This window comes from Canis lupus, chromosome 15 (genome assembly GCF_003254725.2).
Source record: "Canis lupus dingo isolate Sandy chromosome 15, ASM325472v2, whole genome shotgun sequence".
Classification (NCBI taxonomy): domain Eukaryota; kingdom Metazoa; phylum Chordata; class Mammalia; order Carnivora; family Canidae; genus Canis; species Canis lupus.
In genome coordinates, this window is record NC_064257.1 from 50,891,095 (window position 1) to 50,917,872 (window position 26,778).

Genomic DNA, 26,778 nt, shown 5'->3' on the forward strand with positions numbered 1-26,778 from the left:
CCACTCATTGCTGGTCTTGTGGTTGACCGCCCCCACCGCCGCCCCAGGAACCTGTGAAGACCAACAAGGGAACGTGTGCTTTGTTTGGTTCTAGACAGACCTGATTCAAATCCCAACTCTGCTAGTCCTAACTGGGTTAGCTTGGGGAAGCCACTTACCATGCTGAGGCTCCCAGTTTCTCTTCTGTAAAATGGGAAAAATGATCTTTGGGGGCTGTCATTAAAGTGGGAAGTAGATCCTGGTACATAGAGGGTGCTCAATAAATGGCAAATGGGATTATTAGGGAAGCCTGTTTTGTGGATATGTCCTGTATGCCCCGTGAGTGACAATTGGCTGGGGCTCTGTTGTCTGGTGGCACACGTATGAAAAATGGTGGGTCGTCAAACACACTTATCTTTCATCATAAAGATGACACAACCACGAGATAAGAGAACTGTGGCTTATCATCTAGCTTCAAAGGAATTTCTAAAAGAAATTCTAAGAGTGATTTGAGCATATCAGGACCATTGCTTTCCACACATGCCTCAGTGTTTGGCTGTTTTCCGCAATCTAATGCATCTTTGAGGCTTTGAGGTCTGTCACCATCGAGGCCTCTTGGAGGATAGTGCCAGAAGCTTGTCCCAGGCGCCTATTTCACATCTCAAACCTGTGTGCCCTCCCAGCAGAGCCCAGGTGGCTCAGCAAAGAGCTACAGCTTGTGGCATGATGCCCACGGAGGTCAGGTGGTGCAGGGAAGCTGGGAGCCGGCCAGCGGCTCTGGCTGAAAGGTCAGGTTTCTGCTGACTTATCCTAGGACTCTGTGACTAAGCACATCAGCTGTGCCTCGGTAGCCACCAGGATGGGCACCCTGACTGCCCCTTGCCTATCTCACTAGTGAACCATGGGGTCAAGTATTAGCAAGGGAACAAATACTTGGAAAGGATTTTAATCAACCAGCACACGATTATTTATTTATTTTATTTATTTATTTTCCCCCCCTTAAATAGTTGTTTATTGGCAGGGGGCTGGAAAGAGCAATGGAGTTAGCATGTACAGACAACACCACCCACCAATGTCACGTGGGAGGCCAAAGTGATGGGAAAGAGCAGCCTGGAGCCCCAGGTGAGGCCCTCTCTTCAAGAGTGAGTGTGGGAGGGGGCGGGGGCTGGAGTGTTGAGGGGGCAGCCTTAGAACACCTCGGCTTAGTAGGCAGGGTTAGAGATGAAGAGGGACTCGCTGGCTGCAGCCCCGGCCTGACCACTTGGGGTGTACTTGCCTTGACAGGCGAGGCTGTTGGCCAGGGCCCCCGATACACTCCTCCTGGGCAGGCTTCAGGTTCTCCTTCTTTCCACCCTGGGCCTTCAGGGCAGAAGCCTGCGGGGCTGGGCCATAGGAGAAGGTCAGAGCCCATGGCTTCAGCCAGCAGTGGGGGGGAGTGGGGGGGATGGGGGACCACTTGTGGATGTCCCTGAGGTTGATGGACGCCTCCTCCTCACTCTGGCCTCCAGATAGGAAGGTGATCCCAGTAACAGCGGGGGCAGTGCTGTGACAGTTGCCATGGCAATCTCCTCGTGAGAATATTTATGGGTGCAGGCGTGGCCTGGGGTTACCACATTGGGCTTCAGCAAGGTGCCTTCCTAGATGTGGTGGGCACTCAGGGCCTTGTAGACAGCAGCCAGCACCTTCTCGGTTCCATACTGACCGCTTCAAGTCATGGTCCGCATCAGGGAGGATCTCAGGCTCCACAAGGGGCACGATGCCATTCTGCTGGCAGATGCTGGCAGAACGGCCCGGACGCTGGCATTTTCCATGATGGCAAGGCCTGAGGGGGTGTGTTCCCCACTCTTCAGCACGCAGCCCACTTGGCACAGTCAGCCCCGTCCTTCCTGTACTGGGCACAGCGCTCAGCCCATCCAGCCCTTGGGGGGTAGTCTGGTCGTTTGATCCTGCCGGGAGGCGCCCCACCCTTGGTCCCCCTTGATGCCTACGACACCTTGGATTTGATGACTTCCCTCCTCCGTGTTCTCTGCAGCCAGGATGCCCTTGCCCGGGGCGGCGCCGGGAGCCACGCCGGAGAGCTCCTCCCGGCAGCCCGGGGGCCGCGGTTTAGCGCCGCCTGCAGCCCGGGGCCTGATCCTGGGGTCCCGGGATCGAGTCCCGCGTCCGGCTCTTTGCATGGGGTCTGCTTCTTCTCCCACTGCCTGGGTCTCTGCCTCTCTCTGTCTCTCTGTCTCTCATGAATAAATAAATAATCTTAAAAAAAAAAAAAAAAGCTCCTTCTGCTCTGGGGTCAGCGCTGGGTGGGGGTGGGGAGGCATGTTGCAGCCAGTCCGATTTTTTTTTTTTTAAGATTTCTTATTTATTCGTTTCAGAAAGAGACAGAGAGAGCACAAGCAGGGGGAGAGACAGAGGGGAGGGAGGAGCAGATTCCCCGCTGAGCTGGGAGCCCGACATGTGCTCCATCCGGGGACCTGGAGATGACGACCTGGGCTGGAGGCGGAGGCTTAACCATCTGAGCCTCCCAGGCGCCCCCAGCACATGACACCTACTGAGCCTAAGGCTGATGGGGTTAAAACAGAGGATGCACAACTCACCTGTGCTGTTAGAGGTCAGCATGGTGGCAACACTTTGGAGGGTGGCTGGTGACCCGGAAGGGACGTGCGGGGCTTCTGTGGTCTGGAAATATTCTGAAATTTGATCACGGTGTTTTATATGAGTATGTGGACTTTGTGAAAATTCATATAGTGATCCCTGGGTGCCTCAGCGGTTTGGCACCTGCCTTTGGCCCAAGGCGCGATCCTGGAGTCCCGGGATCGAGTCCTGCATCGGGCTCCCGGCATGGAGCCTGCTTCTCCCTCCTCCCGTGTCTCTGCCTCTCTCTCTCTCTCTCTCTCTCTCTCTCTATGTCTATCACAAATAAATAAATACATCTTTTTAAAAAATTCATATAGATATGTCTCCCTCTCCCTCTGCCTGCTGCTCCACTTACTCTCTCTCTCTCTTTTTTTTAAAGATTTTATTTATTTATTCATGAGAGACACAGAGAGAGAGAGAGAGAGAGAGGCAGAGACACCGGCAGAGGGAGAAGCAGGCTCCCTATGGGGAGCCCGATGTGGGACCCGATCCCGGACCCCAGGATCATGCCCTCAGTCGAAGGCAGACACTCAACCACTGAGTGACCCAGGTGTCCCTCTCTCTCTTTTTAAAAAAGATTTTATATATTTATTTGAGAGGGAGAGAGATAGAGAGCATGAGTGGAGAGAGAGGTAGAGGCAGAGGGAGAAGCAGACTCTCCGCTGAGCCGGGGGCCCAATGTGGGGCTCGATCCCAGGACCTCAGGATTGTGACCCGAGCCGAAGGCAACCGCTTAGTTGACTGAGCCACCCAGGCGCCCCTATGTTATGCTTTAATAATTGAACTGGGCCAAGTGCGACTTGGGGCTATGAGTGATCTAAGCCCCTCTCAAAGGCTGCTCCTCAGGGAGGCTCTCTGAGACTTCCTGTTCTCGCCCCTCTCTCAGGACACTTACTGTCCTAAACCTCCACCCACCGCCCACGTTAACACCTTGTTCCGTGTTCTTGTTAGCAGCTTTATGGATCTGTGGGTTCCAGCAAAACTGTTGACATCAACACATCGTACCCACATTGTGCAGGGGCTTCTGGATGTGCCAGGGGCAGAGCGAATGCTGAACAGGCTGTGGGAAAGATGAGCCCTTTAAAGGTGTTCCTGTCCCCCCTACCCCGCCTAGCACACCGTGACATCATTTCCTCCAAACACGATGCACTCCCACTAAAGCACTGTCCAGGTTCTGCACTTACCTGCCCAGGTGAGTCGATGAGCTCATCTGTGCTTTGAGGCAGTTGTCCTGGAAAGAGAAAAAAACACTAAACAACAAAGTGAAATAGAACGTGAGCCTCCCAGCTCCCAGTGAGGTTTTCACCTTGACCTCTACTCAGGAAGGGCCAGTTAGCGCCAGTGAATGACTTCAGACAGGGCGCCCGTGTGCTAAGATAAACATGGCCAAGCCCTTTAAACAAACACTATGGGGAGGTTGGGCTGAGCGGTCAGAACATGCAACCAGACAGAGTGAGGCACAGAGTCCCCGGGAGGGGCTTGAATCCGCATCAGTCTTCATCTTGCCACCGGGAGCTGTGCAACTAGGGCGACTGATATGCCCTCTCTGGGCCTCGGGTTCCCTAAGCCTGAAGAGGGAATTTGGTTGGAGTAATTCCTATGACCCCTGACAGGAACGGAATGAAATCACCATGCCCATGTAAGGTGTCCTGAGTCAGGGTTTTACTGGTGGGCTGATTGGTTTTGTTTTGCTCTGTGTTGGGCCACAGGAGCGGAGAACAGAGCTAACCACACTCAGTTGTTGGCACACAATTATCATCCACCTGGGCAAAGCCCTTTCATGCTGGACATTATTATTATTATTTTATTTATTCATGAGAGACACAGAGATTGAGAGGCAGAGACAGGCAGAGGGAGAAGCAGGCTCCCCGCAGGGAGCCTGACGTGGGAGTCGATCCCAGGACCCCAGGATCACAACCTGAGCCGAAGGCAGATGCTCAACCACTTAATCACCCAGGCGCTCCTAAACAAATAAAATCTTAAAAAAAAAAAAAAAAAAAAAAAAAAGCCTAAAGTCAGAGTGAGCTCTAGAACAAGGCAAGGGAGACCCTTAATTTCAGGTTGTGTACATGCAGGTTGACAGCTGAGGACAAGGCCTTCTTAAATTTTTTAATTTTAATTTAAGTCCTTAAAGCTTTTATTTTTAAATAATCTCTACACCCAATGTGGGGCTCAAAATCACAACCCTGAAATCCCAAGTCACACGCTCCATCCACTGAGCCAGCCAGGCACCCCTAATTTTAATTTAATTTTCTTTTTTTTAATGTGAGTGCAGTTGACACAAGGTCTTTTTAAATTTTGCACCGTGGTCCCGGCCTTGCCGAGGCTCGGTTCCTACTCCTTACAGCCCGAGTTCCCTCACTGATGAGTAAATCTGGCAGGTGTCTGCAGGGCATCTCCTGCGTGCGCTCTGTCGTAGGCCTGGGGCGTAGCACAACCAGGGGGGAGAAAGCACCGGGCCTGCCCTTGAAGAACTTGTAGGCTAGGACCAGGGAAGACAATCAATTAGTAAATTGAATTGCATTTAATGACAAACCGTTGTGCAGGAAGGAGACGGTGGCTCTCAAACCCGGAGCCAATCAGTGCGAGATGTGCCTTCTTCCCCGGACAACGGGATCTGGAGCCCGCGCCAGACAAGGAGCCAAGCAGCGCTGCGGTCCAGCAGGCCCGGGCCTGGGCTCCGGCTCTCCAGCACCGTGCAGTTGTCTGCCCTGTCCCCACCCCTAGTGACAGCGACTGTTACCTAGACCGTATGAGGCTAGCAGTTCCTGAGAAACTCTCTCTGGGCTTCTGAAGTAGATGTGTGTGAAAATGTTCGCTGCGGAGCTGTGTGTGGTAACACAACGTGTGAGTCACCAGGTGTCCATCAACAGAGGAAAGGCAAAGAACAATGCGGTGGTCACAGACTCAAGAATTTGTGCATCAGTAAGAATTAACAAGCTACAGGTGCACACAGCCACATGGAGAGATCGTAAAACACAGGGTGTAGGATGAAGAAACAGAGCGGGATTCACAGTAAGGCTCTAACTTACGTAAATTAAAAATCCGCATCCTAACAATGCTACCTATTTTACAAGGATATGTCTCCATGTCGACATGTAGGTACACACACGTCTACACGCACACACATCTAAGAACAGATATCAAGTGCATTGTGGTGGGTGCCCACTGAGGAGAAGGGGATTGAAAGTGTAGAGGTGCAGGGAAGTAAAATGATGTCCAGGGGCGCCTGGGTGGCTCAGCGGTTGAGCGTCTGCCTTTGGCCCAGGGCGTGATCCTGGAGTCCCTGCATCGAGTCCCATGTCGGGCTCCCTGCGGGGAGCCTGCTTCTCCCTCTGCCTGTCTCTGCCTCTCTCTGTGTGTCAGAAATAAATAAATAAATAATAATAAATAAATAATAATAAATAAATAATAAATATTTTAAAAATTAATTAAAAAAAGAAGAAGACGACTTCACATTTGTACCAGTAAACAGAGGGCCCTGGGGTTCCAGAGAAGAGCTGAGGCACCTGGGAAGCCAGGGTGTAGGGTCTCACTGAGGTAATAGAAAGAGCCAGAGAAATGCCTCCTTTATGGAGTAGGGGTCCCCGGCCCCATAAAGCAAACCACATCAGTGAAGTTGTTTTCCAGAAGCCAGAGAGGCCGCTGGGCAAACGTCAGCCTTGCCCAGAAGATGAAAGATGTGTCCCTGCCCAACTAGACCCTACGAAAGGCCATCCGGTCTCCCTGGTTGTCCTCATTCTTGGCAGGGAGGGGACTCAGGCTGACACCTTTCCCCAGGGGCCCAGGGCAGGGGCGGCTCCCCGGCACCACCAGGAGGTCCCTGTGCTCACCAGCCAGGATGGGAGGCTGTTTCTCTCCTCTCTCCTGAAACTGAAACCTCAAAAAAGCAGCCTTTCAGATCAGTAGGACCATCGTGACACTGCCATACCAAGGAAGCCTCATTACCCGAGAGAGAAAGAATTATCTTTCTGCTTACTTCAATGTTCGATTTGCTGGAGAGAAATTCTTGTCGTTTCCTCTCCACCCATTTTTTTTTTCCCAAACTGGACTTTCAGGCTCGGCGGCTCTCTCAGAAAGTTTTTTGGGGTGTCCTTCCCTTTAGGTCCTATTCTCCTCCCACAGCCCCCACCACCACCGGCTCCCGTTGGTTTGTTTGTTTTCTTTGAATCTCTTCTTTGTCCCCTGACCTCAGATCCCTTGCCAGGTGGCCGAGCTGAAAACCGGTGCAGCCTCTGCTGTCCTCCTTCCCCGAGGCCTTCCAGCTTCTGGAAGCAGCAGCAGCAGGCGATGCCCGGCCAGGTCCCCTCTAAGGGCCGTGAAATCTGTCCGACCAGGAAAACCCCAGGCTACGGCCAGCTCCCCACGCTTAGAAATGGTGCCAAAAATTGGTGTGTAACGTCGTTTCAACAGTGGTGACACTTACTTTCCTCTTGCGGCCCTCTAGCGCCTTCGGGCCTGTCCTGAAGGAGGTCCAAGTGTTCCCAGTCTCTATGCCCACAGGACTTGTGGATGTGGTTCAGCCCAGCTTGGTTACAGGGGCACGTAGCTGTGGCTCTCCTCCTCGGGAGAGAGCAAAACCACCGAAAACTGTGCTTTAAGAAAAAAACAATCATAAATTCACCTTTGTTTTCATTCAAGTAGGTTTTAAGCCCAATGTGGGGCTCGAACTCACCACCCTGGGGTCAAGAGTCACAGACTCTACCCACGGAGACAGCCAGGTGCCCCTCAGTTTTTGTTTTTTTGTTTTTGTTTTTTTTTGCCAAAAGTTCAGCGATGACACCTATACTGATCCCCCTTCTTTTCTTCCTCCTCCTCTTCTCCCTCACTAATACTCTACTGGCCATAGGGGGACCTCAGGAAACCTCAGTAGGATGCCAATCTTGGCAGATCTTCTGGGGAGGGGGTGGATTTGGTGCAACCTGGGGTCTGCAAAGTGCCACCCTATCATGAATTGTTAGTGCACTGTTTGCACAAGGAGCCAGCCAGGTCATTGAGACGCTAAATCTAGGCCTGTGTCTCCAGGGAGTGAAGGCCTGGGAAAGTGGGCAGAAACAAAAAAAGGAGGCGGTTGCTTGGGGTTGGAGGGGCCATCGGTGTCCATGGAACCCAGCCAGCTATTTGGCCCCTTGGTCAGTGGCACCTTTGACCGCATTCCTCAGGGCCCTAAATACTGGAAGCCTAGACCTTCTCTGTCTTTGAATCCAGCAATTTTGGCTACCCTTCGGGCCAGGTGCTTTTTTTTTTTTTTTTTTTAAGATTTTATTTATTTATTTATTTATTTATTTATTTATTTATTTATTCATGAGAGCCACACAGAGAGAGGCAGAGACACAGGCAGAGGGAGAAGCAGGCTCCAAGCAGGGAGCCCGACTGTGGGACTCGATCCCGGGTCTCCAGGATCACGACCTGAGCTGAAGGCAGACGCTCAACCACTGAGCCACCCGGGCGGCCCTGGGCTAGGTTTTTGAGTTCCGGGGTCTGCGCACAGCCCGGAGGGTAGGGTAGGAAGAGGAGGAGCTGAGAAAGCAGGAGGGGACAAAATAGCTATTTGGGTTCTTGGAGAGAATATATTTACTTAGTTATTGGCAGCAGATTGTTTGTTTTTAAACCTCAAACCCGTACGCTGCCCAGGTTTATACAGGGCGAAGCAGGAGTTGCCTCCCGATCCCCCAGCCGCCAGCCAGCACACAGGCACAGGGGAGTAGGGGCGCAGGGGCACGGGGGTGCACGGGCACAGGGGCACACGGGCACACACGCACATGGGCACAGGGGTGCACAGGCACATGAGCACATGGACACTGGGGCGCACGGGCACAGGGGCACAGGGATACACAGGCACAGGGGAGCACGGGCACACAAGTACACCTGCACGCCCAGCGCCCCACGCAGACACAGCCAGCGCCAGCTCCAGGAGCCCTGGCGTGGGGACCTGCTCTGGCCACCGGCTGCCACCACCTCTCCCTTGTCGGCGCTGCTGCTGCCGGGCAGGTGAGTAACCCAGCGGCTTCCTGCCTTGCACTGGGTGAGGTCACCTCCCGGGTGCCAGAGGGAGGGAGGCAACTGATTGACGATGGCGCAGGCTGTCCCTGTCTGTCCCGTGTGCCACTAGCCCGCTTCCTGTGGGAGAGGGCCGAAAAGGATGAGCGCTCTCATGACCTGAGCAAGTCTCTGCATTGGGGGTTCCTCCCAAGTGCGGGGCTCGTGGGGGCTCCCGAAGGCAGATCAGAGGCCTGGAAAGGGCACTGGACTCCGAGCCCATCAATCGGCTCAGGGCTACTAATCGAGGTCCTCCTGGGTGTCACCGTTCACACACGGCGATGTGGCGGAGATGAGAGGAAGGAAGTCCCAGGAGCTGGTGTGCGGGTGGACCGGTGGGCGCAGGAAAGATGGGCAATGATCTTGGAAATACGGTCACAGCCAGACGGCACACAGGACAGGGTGAGCCCACGGTTCTGGAAGGGTGGCTGAGGATCAGCAGACTTGGGGCAGCTCTAGTCTCCCGGAAAAGCCACCGTGCCACCTGGGACAAGGCCCAGACGTCACTTTCTTCTATTGCACAGTGAAGGTGTCAGGCCAGGTCACCTCACGTCTCCTCTCCATAGAGACAGCACACAGGAAGTTCAAGCGGGATGTTCTATGACTAACTCTTCCCAGAATCCCTTTTCTGTGGTTACAACCTCTAGGAAGGGAGATCTTTGTTAAAATCCCTCATCAAACAATGGTCAAAGGTCTAGAGAACACGGAACAGCAGGAAGAGGAACCCAGCCTCGAAACCAATGCCTTCTGTATCACTCAAATTGGCCTTGTGCCCTCTGGGCCTCTGCTAAGAGCCCAGGTGGGAGGAAGGGCAGATGGTTCTCTAGAATTTGAGAGCCCTGGACAGCTGGGCTCACGCAGCCATAAATCATGGGGAGGGAGGGAGGAAGAACCCCAGCTGCAGCACACCTGTTGGCTGAGGAGTCCACATGTCGCATCCCAGCTACACCAAGTAAATCCCCTTGGCATGGCTGTGCTGCAAACAGGACCAGCAGATCTGGTTTTCCGAGTGCTCTCAGGGCCGGCCCAAAAGGGGAACTGAGTTCAAGTTCCACCGAGAAAATCCTGCTCTGCAGAGAGGACCAGTTTAGCCCTTGAGAACCAGAGGTGGGAGGAAGGAGTGGAGATGAGCTTTACCTTCTCCTCCCCTCAAAGCGCAGTGACTCATACAGTTTCTTTCTTTTTTTAATTTACAGGTTCACATGTCACTTAGAAAGCAGGCACAGTGCCTGGGGGGCTGGGACCCTGGGCTCCTGGGACTCCAGCAGGTGTAGCGTTGTGAAATTCAACCCATTGAGGTTTTCCTGTCTTGGCCGGATGGGAATGGCACACACCTGACAACACAGAAGTGGTAGGGCCTCTATTTTAGGGGGTCGGAGGGCTCCCTGGAAACCTCCTTTCCTGTCTGATTCATGCTCATCCGCAGCGCAGGAGGCTTAGGAACCGTGAATGACATATGAGCACAAGCAAGCAAGCCGGTCAAAGAGACTCATACATCACTGCTCCTGTGACATCCAATTATTCACGCCATTGAGGCTTGTGACTCTTCTCAGGGAACCAGGACGGCTACAGACAGAGGCAGCGTGTAGGGGTGCGAGTGGGGTTGAAATAAATGAAGAGGCTGACAGCATCAAACCTCACCACCTTCAAGCTCTGAACCTGGGACTTGCCATTGCAGGAACATTCTGGATCAGATGGGTCTGCACACAAAGAGCGGGGCACTTGCTCGGAGGCTGTGGGTGAACCTTCCCCACTTTGTACTTCTTTAAGGAGGGGTGGGTGGGCAGAGTGGAAGGGGTGGGGGCTGAGGGGAAGAAGGGACAGCACTGACCTCCAAACATCTGTCGTTTTCCTGCCGGGCCAGGACTCTTGGGAATTCGCCTGACTCCCACTGATGTCCGAGCTCCCCATGGCTTCCTGTGTGTAAGCCGCACGGAGTTCTTGCCTCTGCACTTCTGCCAGAGTCATTCTCATTCCATGACAAATCCACAGCGAGGTGGGGAGGTGGGGAGGTACCAGCAGACGCACTTGCGCTCTGGGAGCTTGGCTGAGGTTTCCAGAGACAGGCAGAGAGGCCTCCTCACACTGCCTCTGCGTCCAAACCACTCTCACTTACTGTGGGAAGATAAATGGTGGGTGCTGTTCAGGCCTGGGGTGCCAGGGACATCTCAACTGCCTGCAGACTCTCACTATGACCAGAGGTGGGAGGGATCTTGGAGGGGTGGCTGGTGGGCCCTGGGACGCGTCCGGTGCTTGCATTCGGCCTGGAGGTAAGTGTGGGGGCAGGTTTATACATTGCGAAAAGTTACAAAATCAGTCCTTCCCAATTCTATCCTGAACCTCTGCTCCCGTGTCTCATCTTTGCAGTTATGCCCTGTAGAGGGGCTGTAGCAAAATCCCTTCTTAAAGCTGGGGATGGAGGGATACCTGTGCGAGGGCAAATGAGGGGGAGCAGGTGAAGGGCAAATAGGACCCTTCCATTTCCATCATCTCTCACCCCAGCAGCCCAGGGTCCAGGCAAAGAAAATCACCCTGAGCTTGGAACTGACCGGCTGCCTCCCCACTCCCCCAGCTGCCTGGAGATCCCACTCAGCCTTGAGGGCCCATTTCAAGGGTCACTGGCTCTGGGAAAGTTGACCTGACCTGCACTGAGGTGGAGGTGACCCAGCCCTCTTTCGTGGTGTTTCTCCCAGCAGCAAAACACACCTCCAGGCTCGCTGTCACTCAGATTAGACAATCCCTTTATGTGTCCCTCTTGGACTCTGTTGGCTTCTTGTACTCCTTTGTGTCCCTGGCACTTAGCTCAGTGGGCACCCAGTGCCTGATTTTTGTGTGAGGACCTTTGCAAACAAGGGTCATGGGGGAAGGGGCACCCACTTAGAGCTTGAGATCCCACAAATGTCATTCTCTGGTTACATGACTCTGGGAGAGCCAGTGAACTTTTCAGAGCCTCACCTGTTAAGTGGAGAGATGCCCATCTGGGGATAATGATGAAAGTGAAATAGAATAATGTTAAGCACAACAATAAAACACTACCATTGAGTGCCAGCCTCATGGCAGGCACTGTGACCAGTTGGAGAAATCTAATATCAAAGAAGAGGCTGGCATGGATAGAGCTCAAGGAATACACCTGCACCGGAGAGTCCCTGGCAGGTGCTTGGGACGGAGTACCATGTTCAGTGTGTGCAACCTAAAGGCGTGGGGTCTGGAGGCCAAAGCTGACCCAGGAGACCCATGAGAACTGACAGCGGAGAGGGGGTGGGGGGGTAGGGGGAGGAAGCTCTAAGGACCACAGCAAGCCACTAAGAGATGCCTCTTTGTCTCCTCCCAATAGCTCAGGAAAGCACTTCCTTGGGATTAAAGAAAGGACTGGAGACTTTTCCATTTTATAATTAAAAGAGATTATATGATATGTTTTTTTTAATGTTTATTTATTTATTTATTTATTTATGAAAGTCACACAGAGAGAGAGAGAGAGAGGCAGAGACACAGGCAGAGGGAGAAGCAGGCTCCATGCACCGGGAGCCCGACGTGGGATTCGATCCCGGGTCTCCAGGGTCGCGCCCTGGGCCAAAGGCAGGCGCCAAACCGCTGGGCCACCCAGGGATCCCGAGATTATATGATATTAAAGAAATGCTTTCTGGAACCTCTAGAAAGGACTAGAGATAGGTTAATCTTGCAGCTAAAGGACATTAAGAGATATTCCTGAAAGAGGCAACTGGATGGTTCAGTTGGTTGAGCGTCAGACTCTTGGTTTTGGTTTTGGGTCGTGGTCTCAGGATCATGATCTCAGTGTTGTGAGATTATGCCCCGCATCAGCCTCTGTGCTCCGTGTGGAGCCTCTTGTCCCTCTCCTTCTGCTCCTCGTCTGTCTCTCAAGTAAGTAAAAGTAAGTAAATAAATAAATAAATCTTTAAAAAGAGAGAGAGATTCCTGGGAAATTTTGGCTTGAGGTTCTGAAACACGTAGCAATGCCCTAAGCCTTTGCTGGTGGCAAATTAAAAAACGTATGTTAAGGGATGCCTGGGTGGCTCAGTGGTTGGCTCTGGGGGTCATCCCGGGATCCGGGATCCAGTCCGGCATCCGGCTCCCTGTGAGGATCCTGCTTCTCCCTCTGCCTATGTCTTTGCCTCTCTCTGTGTCTCTCATGAATAAATAAATAAAATCTTAAAAAACAAAACATACGTTAAAATAAAATACTTTCTACATCAGTCAAGCATTGATAGAGTCACAAGGAGAATGAGAAAAGTATTAAAATAAAATATTTTAAATATAATATTTAATAATAATACTATTTAATAAACTGAAAAACATTACCTAGTTGGTGGTACTCAGGCTTTTCCTCTGGCCCTTAAAGAGATGTCTATGGGCCTCTAGCTTGGTTTATGTTTGAAGATGATCCCTTGCAGCTGTACCCAGAGGAAGCTCAGGCTGCAAGGCACAGCGTTCCTGAAAGAGTTACCCACAGCAGTCTCTGAAGCATGCTACCTTCGCAGCCTAGTCCTTCCCAGGGAAGAGGGGTATCAAATGAGGAGCCGTGCTCCTACAGAAGCTACGCCCGTGTTCCTGATAGATTTATAGATCTCAGAGATTCAGTGCATTTGCAAAAGCTCAGGATGCTCTTATTCCCATCCTTGGGCTTGGAAGAGCCAGGCCTTTCCCAGTGGTCCTCAGGGTGATGGGGTGGGGAATGGGTCAGAGCCTCCTGGAGTGCTTGGTAGGAAAGTGCTTGCCTCTTCCCCACCCCATTCTGAATCTGGAGGGTGGAGGGGACTGGCCTTGGCCGAGGAGGGACTCACTCTCCAACTGCCCAATGACTTCCCACCATCCCCCCAAACCTGCTCCACACACACATTTATTTCTTATTTTTCAGAGAATGGGGTCTGGAGTTGCCAGCCCTGGGTTTTAGTCCACATCCACCGCTTGCCTATGGCTCATTTTCCTCATCTCCTGACCCTTGCAGACTGGTGGGGAGGGTGGTGTGGGAGACTGTAGGAGCCCGCTTTGGAACAGCCCCCACTGAGGGCACTGGGCCAGGATGACGGAGAACTGTCTGGGGGGAAGTGAGCCCAGTCCCCTGGGACCCATCTGCAGTGGGGACCGAGCGCTGGGCAAGTCCTCAGACGTGAATCCTTCGTGAGCCTGGAACCTGCCTACGGGGTCCACAGAAAACCCCCAAAGCTGGTGTGGCCCTGAGCAAGCTTTAGGGTGACTCAGGACCGAGAAGGTTCCTGGGACGTGTGACTTTCTTTGTTCGGACAGTCCCAGGCAAAGCAGACAAGCTGGTCAAGGTAGCAGCTTTCTAGCAGCTTTTGTCTTGCCCCGGATGTGGCCTGAAGAAGGGGCGGGGTCAGCCAACTAGGATAAAGAAACAGTGTTCATTAGGACATTTAAAACAGCAGATGATCCCAAATGTGACCCTGCTGCCACCGAGGGCCCCACAGGGCTGGATGGGGGCAGGCTGCTGGTCTGCTTGGGGAGGGGGACACTGGGGCCTGGGAGGGAAGTTAGTTGGCCTGCTCTGGGGCACTTCTTTTCTTTCTTTCCCTCACTTTTTCATTTAAATCACTACCTGAGGGGGAGGGTGCCTTGGGACAACTGTGTAGAAGTGCCGCCACCCCAATGGGGGAGCAGAGGAGAGGGGAGTCCACACAGCTTCCTCTGGGGTCTGTGCACATGGGTGGAAACAGGCAGCCCAGTCCTGGGCAGAACCACGCCCAGGCCCTATTTGTCCTGGCCTTCACCCGCTTTGTCTACAGCCAGATGTTTAGCCTGGGGAGTGGGGGCCAGCAGGCCTGTGGGCGGGATTGAGGCCCCCCCTGCTCTTGGAGGGGCAGCTCCCTCCCGTAACCCCCAACCACCCCCCCCACGTGCTGCCTCCCTCACCCCTTCACCTCCCCAGCAAAGCACTCCCTTCCTCCCTGGATCTCCATCCCACTCTCATTCTTTATTTTTACCACTTCCTGTTTTCCTCCATCCTGATGCCTCAGGTCCCTTGCCCGGGGCCTATTCCCTGCCTCAGAACTTCTTACATGTTTAAGGGAAAGAAAACCTTTCACAGAGGAAATGTTATCTTTTCTTCTTTCCCCCTGGGCTTCTGAGTCCCACAAAGGTGGGTGCTGGGTCTTGCCTGTGGCCCACTGTCTCCTGAGCGGGAACCTAAATATGTGTTCAAAGAATATACCAATGCAAAAAAAAATATATATATACCAATGCAAAAGAAGATTTTTTCTTAAAGATTTATTTATTCATGACAGACACAGACAGAGAGAGAGAGAGAGGCAGAGACACAGGCAGAGGGAGAAGCAGGCTCCACGCAGGGAGCCCGACATGGGCCTCCATCTCCAGGATCAGGCCCTGGGCTGAAGGCGGCGCTAAACCGCTGAGCCGCCTGGGCCACCTCAAGATTGTTTTTAACAAAGGTGGCATGTGATGACACATAAGGAGAGAGAGAAGGAGAAGGGGTCGTTCAAACTGCTAATTTATTTACAAATCCCTTCTCTTAAACATTTTGAGTGTGGGCAGGCCCTTTAGGCAAGTGGCGAGTAGCCTCAACTCCAACGTCCAGGTCACCTTGAGGGGTGACTGCAAGGAGGGCCTCCTGGCCTCCAGCTCCTCAGAAAGTCCCATTCACACAGGGAGCAAGATCAGGAAGATTAGAAGCAAGAAAGTGGGACGAAGGTGTAAGTTTAGATGAACCTTCTCTATCGCTCCATCTAGCCAGCATCTGTGCTTTGTCTGTCCTGCCCCAGGAAAAGCTGATTTCTCCTCTAGAATTCTGAGGAGGGGACGAGGAGGAAGGAGCTAATTTTATTGAGCATCTACCATGTGCCAAGCGCTTTACATAAATTATCACACTGATAATTTATAATTCATAAAAATCTAGTTTGATCACACTACTCCTTTGTGGAGAGAATGAAGTTCAGTAACTCTCTTAGAGACGCCTGGCTGGCTCAGTGGGAGGGCCATGTGACTCTATCTTGGGGTCATGCATTCAAGGCCCATGTTGGATGTAGAAATAAATTTTAAAAAAATAATAAAAATAATTAATTAATAAAAATAAAATAAAAAATAAAACTTAATAATTCACCTAATTTATCCCTGTGAGGAGCAGAACCAGAAATTAGCTGACCCTCTGGTTCTTAAGCCTGTGACCTTCTTTCCATTATATTATGCTACAGTGGTTACTAGTATAAGGAAGATAAGAATCAGAGCAGGAAAGGGGAAAGATCTTATAAAACTAGAACCACGTTGGTAAATGTTAGGGATTTGCATCAGGCTTTGGGTTCAAATCTGGATTGTGCAGCTTTTATTTTTTTTTAAAGATTTTTATTTACTTATTCATGAGACCCACATACAGTGAGAGAGAGAGAAAGAGAGAGAGGCAGAGGCAGTGGAAAGCTTGCTGAGAGCAGGGAGCCTGATGCAGGGCTCGACCCCAGGGCCCCAGGATCACAACCTGAGTTGAAGACAGACACTCAAGCAACTGAGCCACTCAGGTACCCCATGGTTTGTGCAATTTTAAACCAATTCCCATTGAGAATTTTGGTTTCCAACTGTCACTTAGCTACATTTATTTCCATGATTGAGTCTGATTTACACTCTTCAAACTTATTTATAATATCAGCTTGTATTGTATCTCGAGCTCATGAATTGTTTACCACCTACCCTAAAAGTAGTATTTGCTTTAATCTGTCCTACAACTGCTTTTTCCAAGCTTTGAAGAACTACTTGTTCATTCAAGTTTTTCAGAATGTTCTCCTGCTCTGAGATGTCTATGATCTCTTAGACATTAAGCATATTCTTTCTCAGACTTTCATCTCTCAAACCAGAAGTTCCCTCCTCCTTGTCCGGCCCCGCTCATTCTCTGAGCTCATCTAAATGCCACCCGTCTAGTCCCCTTCAATGTGACTTTTTGTGCCAATAATATCTCAGGACAGTCTCCCTACTGTGGCATTTGAGTGAGCCTCTGGTTAATAAGATGCTAATGTCAACTTCGCTGATGTGTTGAGGGCCATCTGGGCATCCAATTTTAATAAGAACCCTTCTATTTCTCCTCTGTTCTTTGGGAAAATCAGAAGAGAGAGCTCCAACAGGCCATTCTTTTCCAAGAAAGCCTTGATCACTTCCCCAGAGTGTGTGGGGGGAAAGGGAGGAAGGCCACCACAATACTCATGCCAAGCAGGTGCTTGGCTGGGCCTGCTCATTGCTAAGTGACTTCCATATGTCACCATATGTGTCAAGTTCACACTCCAAACAAATGACACATTTCTACATGTCTCAAAGCCTCAGTTCCCCTTAAATATGGGACACTGTGAATGCCCAAGGGCTGCCGAATATCAAGAGAGAATTGATCTTTCCTTCTTCAATCTGGAGGGCAGGCACTGTGGCGTGGTGCCTCCTGCCAGCACCCAGCACTGAGAGAAGGAACAAGCAAGTGATTCTGTTTCTTCTTTGGGCTGGGGCTTGGGCTACCCTCTCATTGACTTCTTGAAGCTTCTCATCTGAGCTCCTTCTCAGTTTCCCCAGATGCTTAGAGCAGGCATTCCAAAGGGGCAGCGGTCCCTTCACTGACACTCAGGTTTGGGGAAGTTTCAAAGGGGGCTGTAGGGGCTGATTTTTCCAGTCCAGAAGTGTGTGGGAAATCCTGGTGTTGTGGGTTGAATTGTGCCCCTCAGAATGCACATGTTGAAGTCCGAACCCTCAGAACCTCAGAATGTGACCTTGTATGGAGATCAGTTATTGCAGAGGTTATTAGGTTAAGATGAGATCATACTGGATGGAATATTAGGCCCCTAAGCCAACATGAGGGGCATCCTCATGAAATGGGGGAAATTTGAACAGGGACACAGGGAGACGATCATGTGAAGCTGAAGGCGGAGATTGGGATGATGCTTCTTCAAACCAAGGAATGCCAAGGATTGCCGGCAAAGCCCCCACGCAGGGGGCAGGCCCAATACAGATTCTTTCTCTCAGCCCTTGGAAGGAACCCCCCCTGCTGACACTCTGATCTCTGACTTCCAGCTTTCAGAAATGTGAGACAAGGAATGGCTGTGGTTGAAGTCACCCAGTCCATGGTACGTTGTGACTGCCACCCTGGCAAATTATTACACCTGAGCTGGACCATTTTCTTGACTTCAGAGCTTCTCAAAGCCTTTACTATAAATTAAATGTGTGTGCAATGATCTCCAAATTTGACTTTAGGACACTCCCCACCCCACCCCCCGAAGAGCCTCCAGGCTGGACAGTGTTTCTAGGACCACACTTTGGGAACCACGGTTCAGACTCCATGTTAGGAATCTGGTCTAGGTTCGTCCAGTCTACCTATTAGAAAGAGGAGATGCAGGACATAGGGGAGGGCGTGTCTCTGCCTTTTGCTCAGGGCATGATCCCGGGGTCCTGGGATCGAATCCCACATGGGCTCCCTGCTCAGCGAAGAGTCTGCTTCTCCCTCTCTGCCCCTCTCCCACTCGTGCTCTCTCTCTCCCTCTCAAATAAATAAAGTCTTTTTTAAAAAAATCAGCATGTGGCAGAAATAGCATTTGTAGGAACATCCCCTGGGAACCTCTGTTCAGACTCCTAATGAGTCTGGTCTAGGTTCATCAAACTTACCCATCAGAAGGAGAAGACGATGCTGTTTTAAAACCACTACCTCCGACTTATGTCATGGATGAGGGCACCCAGTCACTTAACCTCTCCACACCCCGGTCTCCACATCTTACCAACCAGCATAGACAGTCCATTCAGGGCCGAGCACAGGACATGATGTATTCCAGTCACTTTTCTCAATAAAGAGAAGTTGGTTGAAAAAATTAAGCAAGATTCAACTTCCAGTGCTAGTCCGGAAATTCTGAAGCTTAGAATTTCCACTCCTCTGTCCTAACAAGTCAAAACTGAATAAACAAAAACCAGTATGTCTTAGGTCTGTAAGAAAAGTGAGGTTACAGGACAAACTGCAGCCCCTTAAATTGGAGAGACTGGGAGGCAAATACAGAGAATCACGGGTTACTGGAGCAGAACCCCACGAGTGGGAACGTCCTTGGAATCAGTGCTGGGGTAGGGAAATCTGAACGATAACTGATGAATCGCTAGAGGCTCAGTGTGGACAATTCTGAGAGCCATAAAACCCTAGGGGACTCAGTTATGGTGATCCCCTATACCTCAGTGAGTTTCACCTCCTGGAGCTCTACAAGATCCTCACAGTGAATATTTAAAAAAAAAAAAAAATTCCCCTTGTGCTCTTAGCTGGGGGAGAGAAAAAGGAACTGTTTTGAGATACACCTAAGCTCCGCTAGCAACAAGGCCTGCCCTCAGGGAAAACCAGGTAACCAGAGCCTAACCCGATAAGGGTTTTATCAGAGCCTAATTGGCCTGGAGGAAGGGAAATATTCAAAGTCTGGCCATCTAGAGCCACCCTGTCCCACCTAAGGGGGGAAACAGAAAAGCACAGTCCAGAGCCATGAGCTCATTAAAACACTGAGACTGAATCACGGGAGGACGCAGTGCTTCCCCTTCCTCCACACCTCAGCACCACACTGCTGGGCACAGAAAGGACTGTTTATAGGAGTTCCTTTCATCCAACCCATTGTGCCCAGCTATCCAGAAAAAACTCTAAGACACAGTAAAAACAAAATTGGAAAAGACAGAGCAAGCATCGGAACCAGACTCAGACATGGCAGGAACTATCAGACCAGGGATTTAAAGCAACAATAATGAATAAACCAACAGCTGTAATAATAAAATAGACAGCATGCAAGACCAGATGGGCAATATGACAGAGAGATGGAAATCCTGGAAAAGAACCAAGAAGAAACGCTAGAGATAAAAACCACTATAACAGAAATGAAGAATGCCTCTGATGGGCTTCTTAGTAGACTAGACACAGCTGAGGAAAGAATCACTGAACTTGAAGATATCATAATAGAAACTTCCCAAACTGAAAAGCAAAGAGAAAACAAAGACTAGGGAGAAAAAAAGAACAGAATATTCAAGAACTGTGGGACAACTGAAAAGGTGTAACATGTGTAATGAGAATTCCAGAAGGAGAAGAAACTAATGACTGAGAATTTCCCCAAATTAATGTCAGATCCAGGAAGCTCAGAGAACACCAAGCAGGAGAAACGACCAAAAAACTACACTTAGACATGTCATTTTCAAACCACAGAGAATCAAAGATAGAAATCCTGACAGAAGCCAGAAGAAAAAACACCCTACTTAGAGAACAAAAATAAGAGTTAAATCTGACTTTTCAGATACCAGGCATGAAGGGAGTAGGATGAGATGAAGCGTTGAAAAAGATAAACCACCAATTCTGTACTCTGTGGAGTTAGCCTTCAAAAATAAGGAGAAATAAAGACTTTCTTGGACAACTGGGGCAATTTGTTGCCATTAGATTTGTCTTGTAAGAAACATTAAAAAAGGGACACCTGGGTGGCTTAGGTCATGATCCCGGAGTCCTGGGATCGGCATGAAGCCTGCTTCTCCTCTGCCTATTGTCTCTGCCTCTCTCTGTGTCTCTCATAAATAAATAAAAGAAATCTTAAAAAAAAAAAAAAAAAAGAAACGTTAAAAGAAGTTCTTTAGAAAGAAGATAATTGATATAGATGAAAAACCTGGATTTACATAAAGAAAAAAAGAGCATCAGAGACATAATGAATGAAGGAGGAAGATTGTATCTTATTCTAGTTTTAATTGGTATTCCTTTGAATACGATGAAACTTTTCCCAATTAAAAAACAGGTTAAAAAAATAAGCAAGATTGACCATGGTTCCTCTGAGCTATTCCCTTCAGCCTTGGTCACCAGAGCTCTGTGTTTGCATCACTTAGATGGGAGTGGGCGACGAGTGGGGGACGGGCAACCCCTTCCTTCCTTTTCTCCTTTTCTGGTAAAGGGCCTCACCATCTCTCAGTTGCTTCCCAAGGAGGCAAATGACATCCTAAGAGAGAGGATGTGGAAGACAGACAGGCACAGGAAGGCTCTGTGTTTACGGGATCTCTTTCCTGCTTTATCTCTTTTGAGCATTAAGACAGGCGCATGTGGTTGCAGGACACGCATTCACCCTATCGTGCAGGTGGGTGAATTCGCTGGCTGAAATGTCAGAAGCTGGGTTTGAACGCAGGTCTCTTGGCTCCCAACGGGCCCCTTCCACCCAGGCCGTGGGAGTGGTTCATTGCAGTTGCTGAAAACAGGGAGTTGCAAAGACCTCTGTCAGACAGAGGGGGGTTGTTTGCTTGCAAACAAATGGGAGTTGAGTTCCTGAGGGAGGCAATCACCGGGTTGCTGCTGCTCCTGAGCACGTTTGACCTGCAGAGGGGGAGGTGCTGGTTGTATCCAGTTGCCTTTGCCCCAGTGTGGCCAGGGGATGGGGATGGGCCCAGGTCTGGCAGGCAGCAGCTGGCCATGCTCCGTGTTGCTGAGACCGCTTTCTTCTCTTCTACCCGTAGAAGATGCCTATGGGAATCCTTGCGGTGGAGGCAAGCACATTCTAGAAGATGAGTTAACTTGGAGTTGTCTGGAGGAGCAAGCTGAGGGGATGGTGGGGAGCGGGCTTTGCTGGCTCTTTCCTCTCAACCTCGGTGACCTGCGTGGCCCAAGACCCAAGGGACTGGAGTCCATGAACTGTCACACTCCTGCCTTCGTTCCCATCTTTGGGAAGATTTTTTTTTTTTCATTTTAATTGCTCACATGGGGACTGAGTTCTGACAAAGATTAGAGCTTTAAGATTATGACTATTTCAGAAGACAGATTTTTGAGCTCAGGGATTGAAAATGTGTTTTAGAAAAAAAATAGATGCATCTTCTTGGTAGATTGTGCACAGGGCACTTCAGAGGGTGATACTAAAAATACTTTAATGACCCTTGACCCATAAGCACAGGTCCTGAACAACCAGAAGGAGGGCACCTGGGGTCTTGGAGAGCTCTATCTGCAGCATCAGATGTTAACCCTCTAGTTGCTGAACCGGGGAGATGACAGAGGCTGTGGGGGAAGGGACAGGGGGCAGAGGAACCCCAGCAGCTCAGTTATTCACTCAGTGATACAGAAATCTCTGCTTTTAGCAACTTGTTTTGCTTTCACCTGTGCACACAGCTGAATACTAGCCCTGCCCCTCACCTTAAGGAAGGAGATAGTAAAGTTAAGGGAGGTTGAAAGATCTGGCCACGTCACGCAAAAATATCCCAGCTCAGCCTGTAACCCTTGTCTTTATTTTATTTTTAAAGATTTTGTTTATTTGAGAGAGAATGAGCATGAACAGGGGGAGGGGCAGAGGGAAAGAGAAGCAGGCTCCCTGCTGAGCACAAAGCCCTATAGACTCTATCCCAGGACCCCCAGGAGGGACCATAACCTTAGCAAAGGCAGGTGACCATGACCCTAGCAAAGGCAGATGCTTAACTGGCTGAGCACCCAGGTGCCCTAACCCTTTTCTTTAGATCCTCAACCTGATACCAGGAAAAGTATCTAACATTCCTTGTCAATACCATAATATTTTGAGCAATTTATGTAGAAAATAGGCTGCCTAAGATCATATCAACACGTGAAGTATTCTCTAGAGCAAGAGTTGACAAACATTTTCCATAAAAGGCCATTGTTTTTTGTTTTGTTTAGAGAGAGAGAGAGTTCACGTGTGTGCACAAGGTGGGGGAGGAGGGAGGTAAAGGGAGAGAGATTTTTTTTTTAAGATCTTTTTTATTTGAGAGAGCGCAAGCAGTGGGGAGAGGCAGAGGAAGAGGGAGAAGCAGACTCCCCACTGAGCACGGAGCCCCACATGGGGCTTGATCCCAGGATCCTGAGATCACAATCTGAGCTGAAGGCAGACTGAGCCACCCAGGTGCCCCTGAGAGAGAGAATCTTAAGGAGGCTCCATGGCCAGCTTGGAGCCAGATGCAGGGCTCAGTCTCACGACCCTGAGATCATGACCTGAGCTGAAATCAAGAGTCAGATGCTCAACCCGCTGAGGCACCCAGGCATTTTGTAAATCTTATTTGGTTTGTGGGTCAGAAAGCCTCTCTAGCTCTGTCATTGCAGCATGAAGGCAAACATGCACATAAGTAAATAGATGAGTATGGCTGTATTCTGACAAATTTTTATTTATGGGCACTAAAATGTGAATTTCATATGGTTTTCACATGCCACAAAACAGAATCATTCTTTTGATATTTCTAGCCATTAAAAATCGAAAAACAGGGACACCTGGGTGGCTCAGTAGTTGAGCATCTGCCTTCACCCCAGGGTGCGATCCCGGGGTCCTGGGATCAAATCCCGCATCAGGCCCTCCATGGGGAGCCTGCTTCTCCCTCTGCCTGTGTCTCTGCTTCTCTCTCTCTGTGTCTCTCATGAATAAATAAAAATTTTTTTAAAAAATTCGAAAAAATTGAAAAACATTCCCTGAAAAAAAAAAAAACACCATTTTTTTTCAACCATTAAAGAATGAAAAACATTCATTGAAAAAAGAAAACATTCATTCGCTGAAAAACATCCTTAGCTTGCAAGTCATACAAAAACACGGCAGGCTGGATTCAGCTCATGGGCCTCATTTTGCCAACCTCTGGGCTAGATAGTCCAGGCCTCTGGAGATTCCCCACATCCCCAGCACAGTGTTTATATAGAATTAGAACCAATGTGAGGCTGGTTTCCCCATTCGCCTTCCTCTATGTCCCACCTACATGAGTGAGCCCAGGAGAACCCCTGAATTCCAGAAATCTGTGGCAGGGTGGGGGTGTCCAGGAGGCTGTGGGCGCAGTGGAGCTGGCCTGCTCTGGGGGCTGCATGCACAGAACTGCCGTGGAAGCGGGGCTCGCTGCCACCAGGCCCCAGCTCCCCCCTCCACCCAGGAACACCCCTTAGCCACAGGCCTGCCCTGGTAATTACCCTGTTCTCTCTATACTTACTCAGGAAGGAGCTTGTCCAGAGCCAGCGTTCAGACTCCTTCTTAATCTTCATCATCAGGTTATTCTGAGAGGTTGTATAACAAAATTGTCCATCGCAAGGGCTCTGGACTGCCTGGATTAGAAACTCAACTCTGTCACAGTGAGTGACCCTGGCTGAATTACTTATCTCTCTGTGTGACATTTCCTCACCAGTGTCATGAATGGAATAACAGAGTCAACATGTAGAAAAGATTTAAAATGTGCTCAATATGGGGCACCTGGGTGGCTAGCGGCTGAGCGTCTGCCTTTGGCTCAGGTCATGATCCCAGGGTCCTAGGATCGAGTCCCGCGTCGGGGTCCCTGCATGGAGCCTGCTTCTCCCTCTGCCTGTGTCTCTGCCTCTTTCTCTGTGTCTCTCATGAATAAATGAATAAAATCTTTAAAAAATACAATAAAATGTGCTCAATAAATTTTAGTTTTTAATATTCCTATTTGGCTTCTCTTCTCTCTCTCCCCTGAACCCACCCATCGACGTGCCAGGCTCTGTGCCAGGGAGGGGAATGCAAAGCCAGGGGAGGTTAGTGTTGTTTCAGTTCGTTTTTGTCACATAACAAAACACCCCAAACTTAGTGACTACAAACGATGACAAACGTTTATTTGCTCACAGCTCTGCATGTGAGCAGGGCTCAGGGCATGGGGCCTCCACTGTACGTAGTCTTGGCTGGGTAGCTCCAGTGGGGCTAGAGGCGGCCTGGTAGCTTTGCTGACATCAGGGGCCGGCTGAGCTGCCCCTGTGCCCCCAGCACCTCTCTCGCCATGCAGCCTCTGTCTAGCAGGACGGATGAGGAGAAGGCCCAGGTCCCAAAGTTACGTACTGTGACCTCCACCACATTTTGTGGTCAAAGCAAGTCATAGGGCCTGCCCAGATTTAAGGGGAGGTAAATGGTTCCCATATCTTCATGGGAGGAACATGCATAGGAATGGAGGAACTGTGGGAGGCTAATTTTTGCAGGCAATCTACCACAAAGACGGGGATGGATAAGCATGAACAGCCCAAAAGCCAACGCCCGGCCTGGCTTCTTCTTTTTCTTCTTCTTCTTCTCTTTTTTTTTTTTAAGACTTTATTTATTTCTTCATGAGAGACACAGAGAGAGAGGCAGAGACACAGGCAGAGGGAGAAGCAGGCTCCCTGTGGGGACCCTTCTGTGGGACTCAATCCCAGGGCCCTGGGATCACGCCCTGAGCCAAAGGCAGGCGTTTAAGCCAAGGCGCCCCTCAGCCTGGCTTCTTCACCTGTTAGCACCAGAACCTAGAACAATGTTTTTAAAGACCCTTAAGAAAGATTTACTTCTCTCCTGGTTTGGAAGAGTTCTCTTCATTTTGAAATTTATTATCTTTATTTTTATTTTTTTAGCGAGCTCCACACCCAACGTGGGACCCAAACTCATGACCCTGAGATCAAGAGTCACTCCACCAGCTGAGCCAGCCAGGCGCCCAAAATAGATTATCTTTTAAAAACTGTGTCCATCTCACTGAAAAGCCACTGAGATAGTGTGAGTGAGAAAGAATAGTTTTAAATCGCTCATTCTACCATAACTCAAAAATTTTGCATGTCACTATTTGTAGACATCGCATTTTTATAATGTAAGTTACATAACATAGACATGACAACTAGAGAAACCTTTTCTATAGTCTGTTTGCATATATAATTCTGTATTCAGCTATTTTTACTTATCACAATATCCAACAGTTTTTGTCATGTCCTTACATGGTTTTCATAATCCCCCTTTTTAAAACAGTTCCTGTAATGTTCCATTGTGTTGATCTGTCATGACCCATTAAATCTTTCCTCTCGCCGTCATCTAGGCTGTTTCTGCTGTACAACACTTTTCCATATTTCAACACAGCCTTCCTGATTTTTTTGGTAGCAGCTGAATGATATTTCATCGTGTTTATCTACCATATTCTATAAACACACCTTCCTCTCACGGTGGCCTCGTGGCTGTGGGTACACAGTGGATCTGAGCGAAGCTGCTCACAGGGACACATGCTGGGACAAGGACACACCGAACTGTGACAGAGGCAGAGGTGAAGGGTGCACCGGAGGCCGGGGTTGGGGTGGGGGGACCAGGACTCCAGGGGTTCAGTCTCAGAGTGCTTCTCAATATGCCTCTTGCTTCCTCTCAGCTTCCCATTGTTTTGTATGTGCTACAATAGACCTGTGGTAGCATAGTTCTTTTGTCTTCTTTTGAATTATTTTATTTTTTATTTATTTATCTTTTAAATTGTATTTATTTATTCAAGAGAGACACAGAGAGAGAGAGAGGCAGGGACACAGGCAGAGGGAGAAGCAGGCTCCATGCAGGGAGCCCGATATGGGACTCGATCTCAGGACTCCAGGATCACGCCCTGAGCTGAAGGCAGAGCTAAACCACTGAGCCACCCGGGCTGCCCTGAATGATTTTATTAAAATAAATTCCCAGGGGCAGCCCCGGTGGCGCAGCGGTTTAGCGCCGCCTGCAGCCCAGGGCATGATCCTGGAGACCCTGGATCGAGTCCCATGTCAGGCTCTCTGCATGGAGCCTGCTTGTGTCTCTGCCTCTCTCTCTCTCTCTGCATCTCTGTGAATAAATAAAAAAATCTTAAAAAAAAAAAAATTCCCAGGAGTGCATGACTAGGCCAAGAAGCATCAATATCTTTTTGGCTCCCGCTGAGCAGGACTTAACAAAATGGCTTTCCGAAGCTGGCCCTACACTCTGGCGCTGCTGTTGGATGTTAGCTTGAAAGTCAGCCCAGGTGCGAATGGGAACATCCAACAGGTGTTTCTTTGGTTCTCCTCCGTGGGCTCTGATCACAATCTGTGATTGAAGGCTCACTGTCTACCTGCTCCTCTAGTTTCCAGGTCCCTAAGAAAAGGGAAAGCAACTTGTCCACCTTTATATCCCAGTTCTATTTAGCACAGTACCTAGCCCCACAGGGTAGAGGTAAAATGCGTGATTACCTGCAATAATTATGTTCTCCGACTTGGGTCCAAATTCCATCTCCCTAAGCTTTGTCTACACTCCCTGGGCCTTAGTTTACTCATCTACAAAATGGGGATGATAACACCTGCCTTGCAGGGTTTGTATAGGGATATGAGACAATGTTTCCGAAGGGCCTAACATAGAGCCTGATGCAAGAAAAACAACTATTTTATTATGATGTCATGTGCTCATTTGTTGAATTTTCCACTGTGAGAGCCATTCATATATTTCCTCCATT

At 49.8% G+C, this 26,778-nt stretch overlaps 1 pseudogene; it reads right to left on the bottom strand.

Moving 5' to 3' along the window:
• Positions 1-979: 979 nt before the first annotated feature.
• LOC112654504 (fructose-bisphosphate aldolase A-like) lies at positions 980-10,694 on the bottom strand (annotated as a pseudogene).
• Between the last annotated feature and the right edge of the window lie 16,084 nt (positions 10,695-26,778).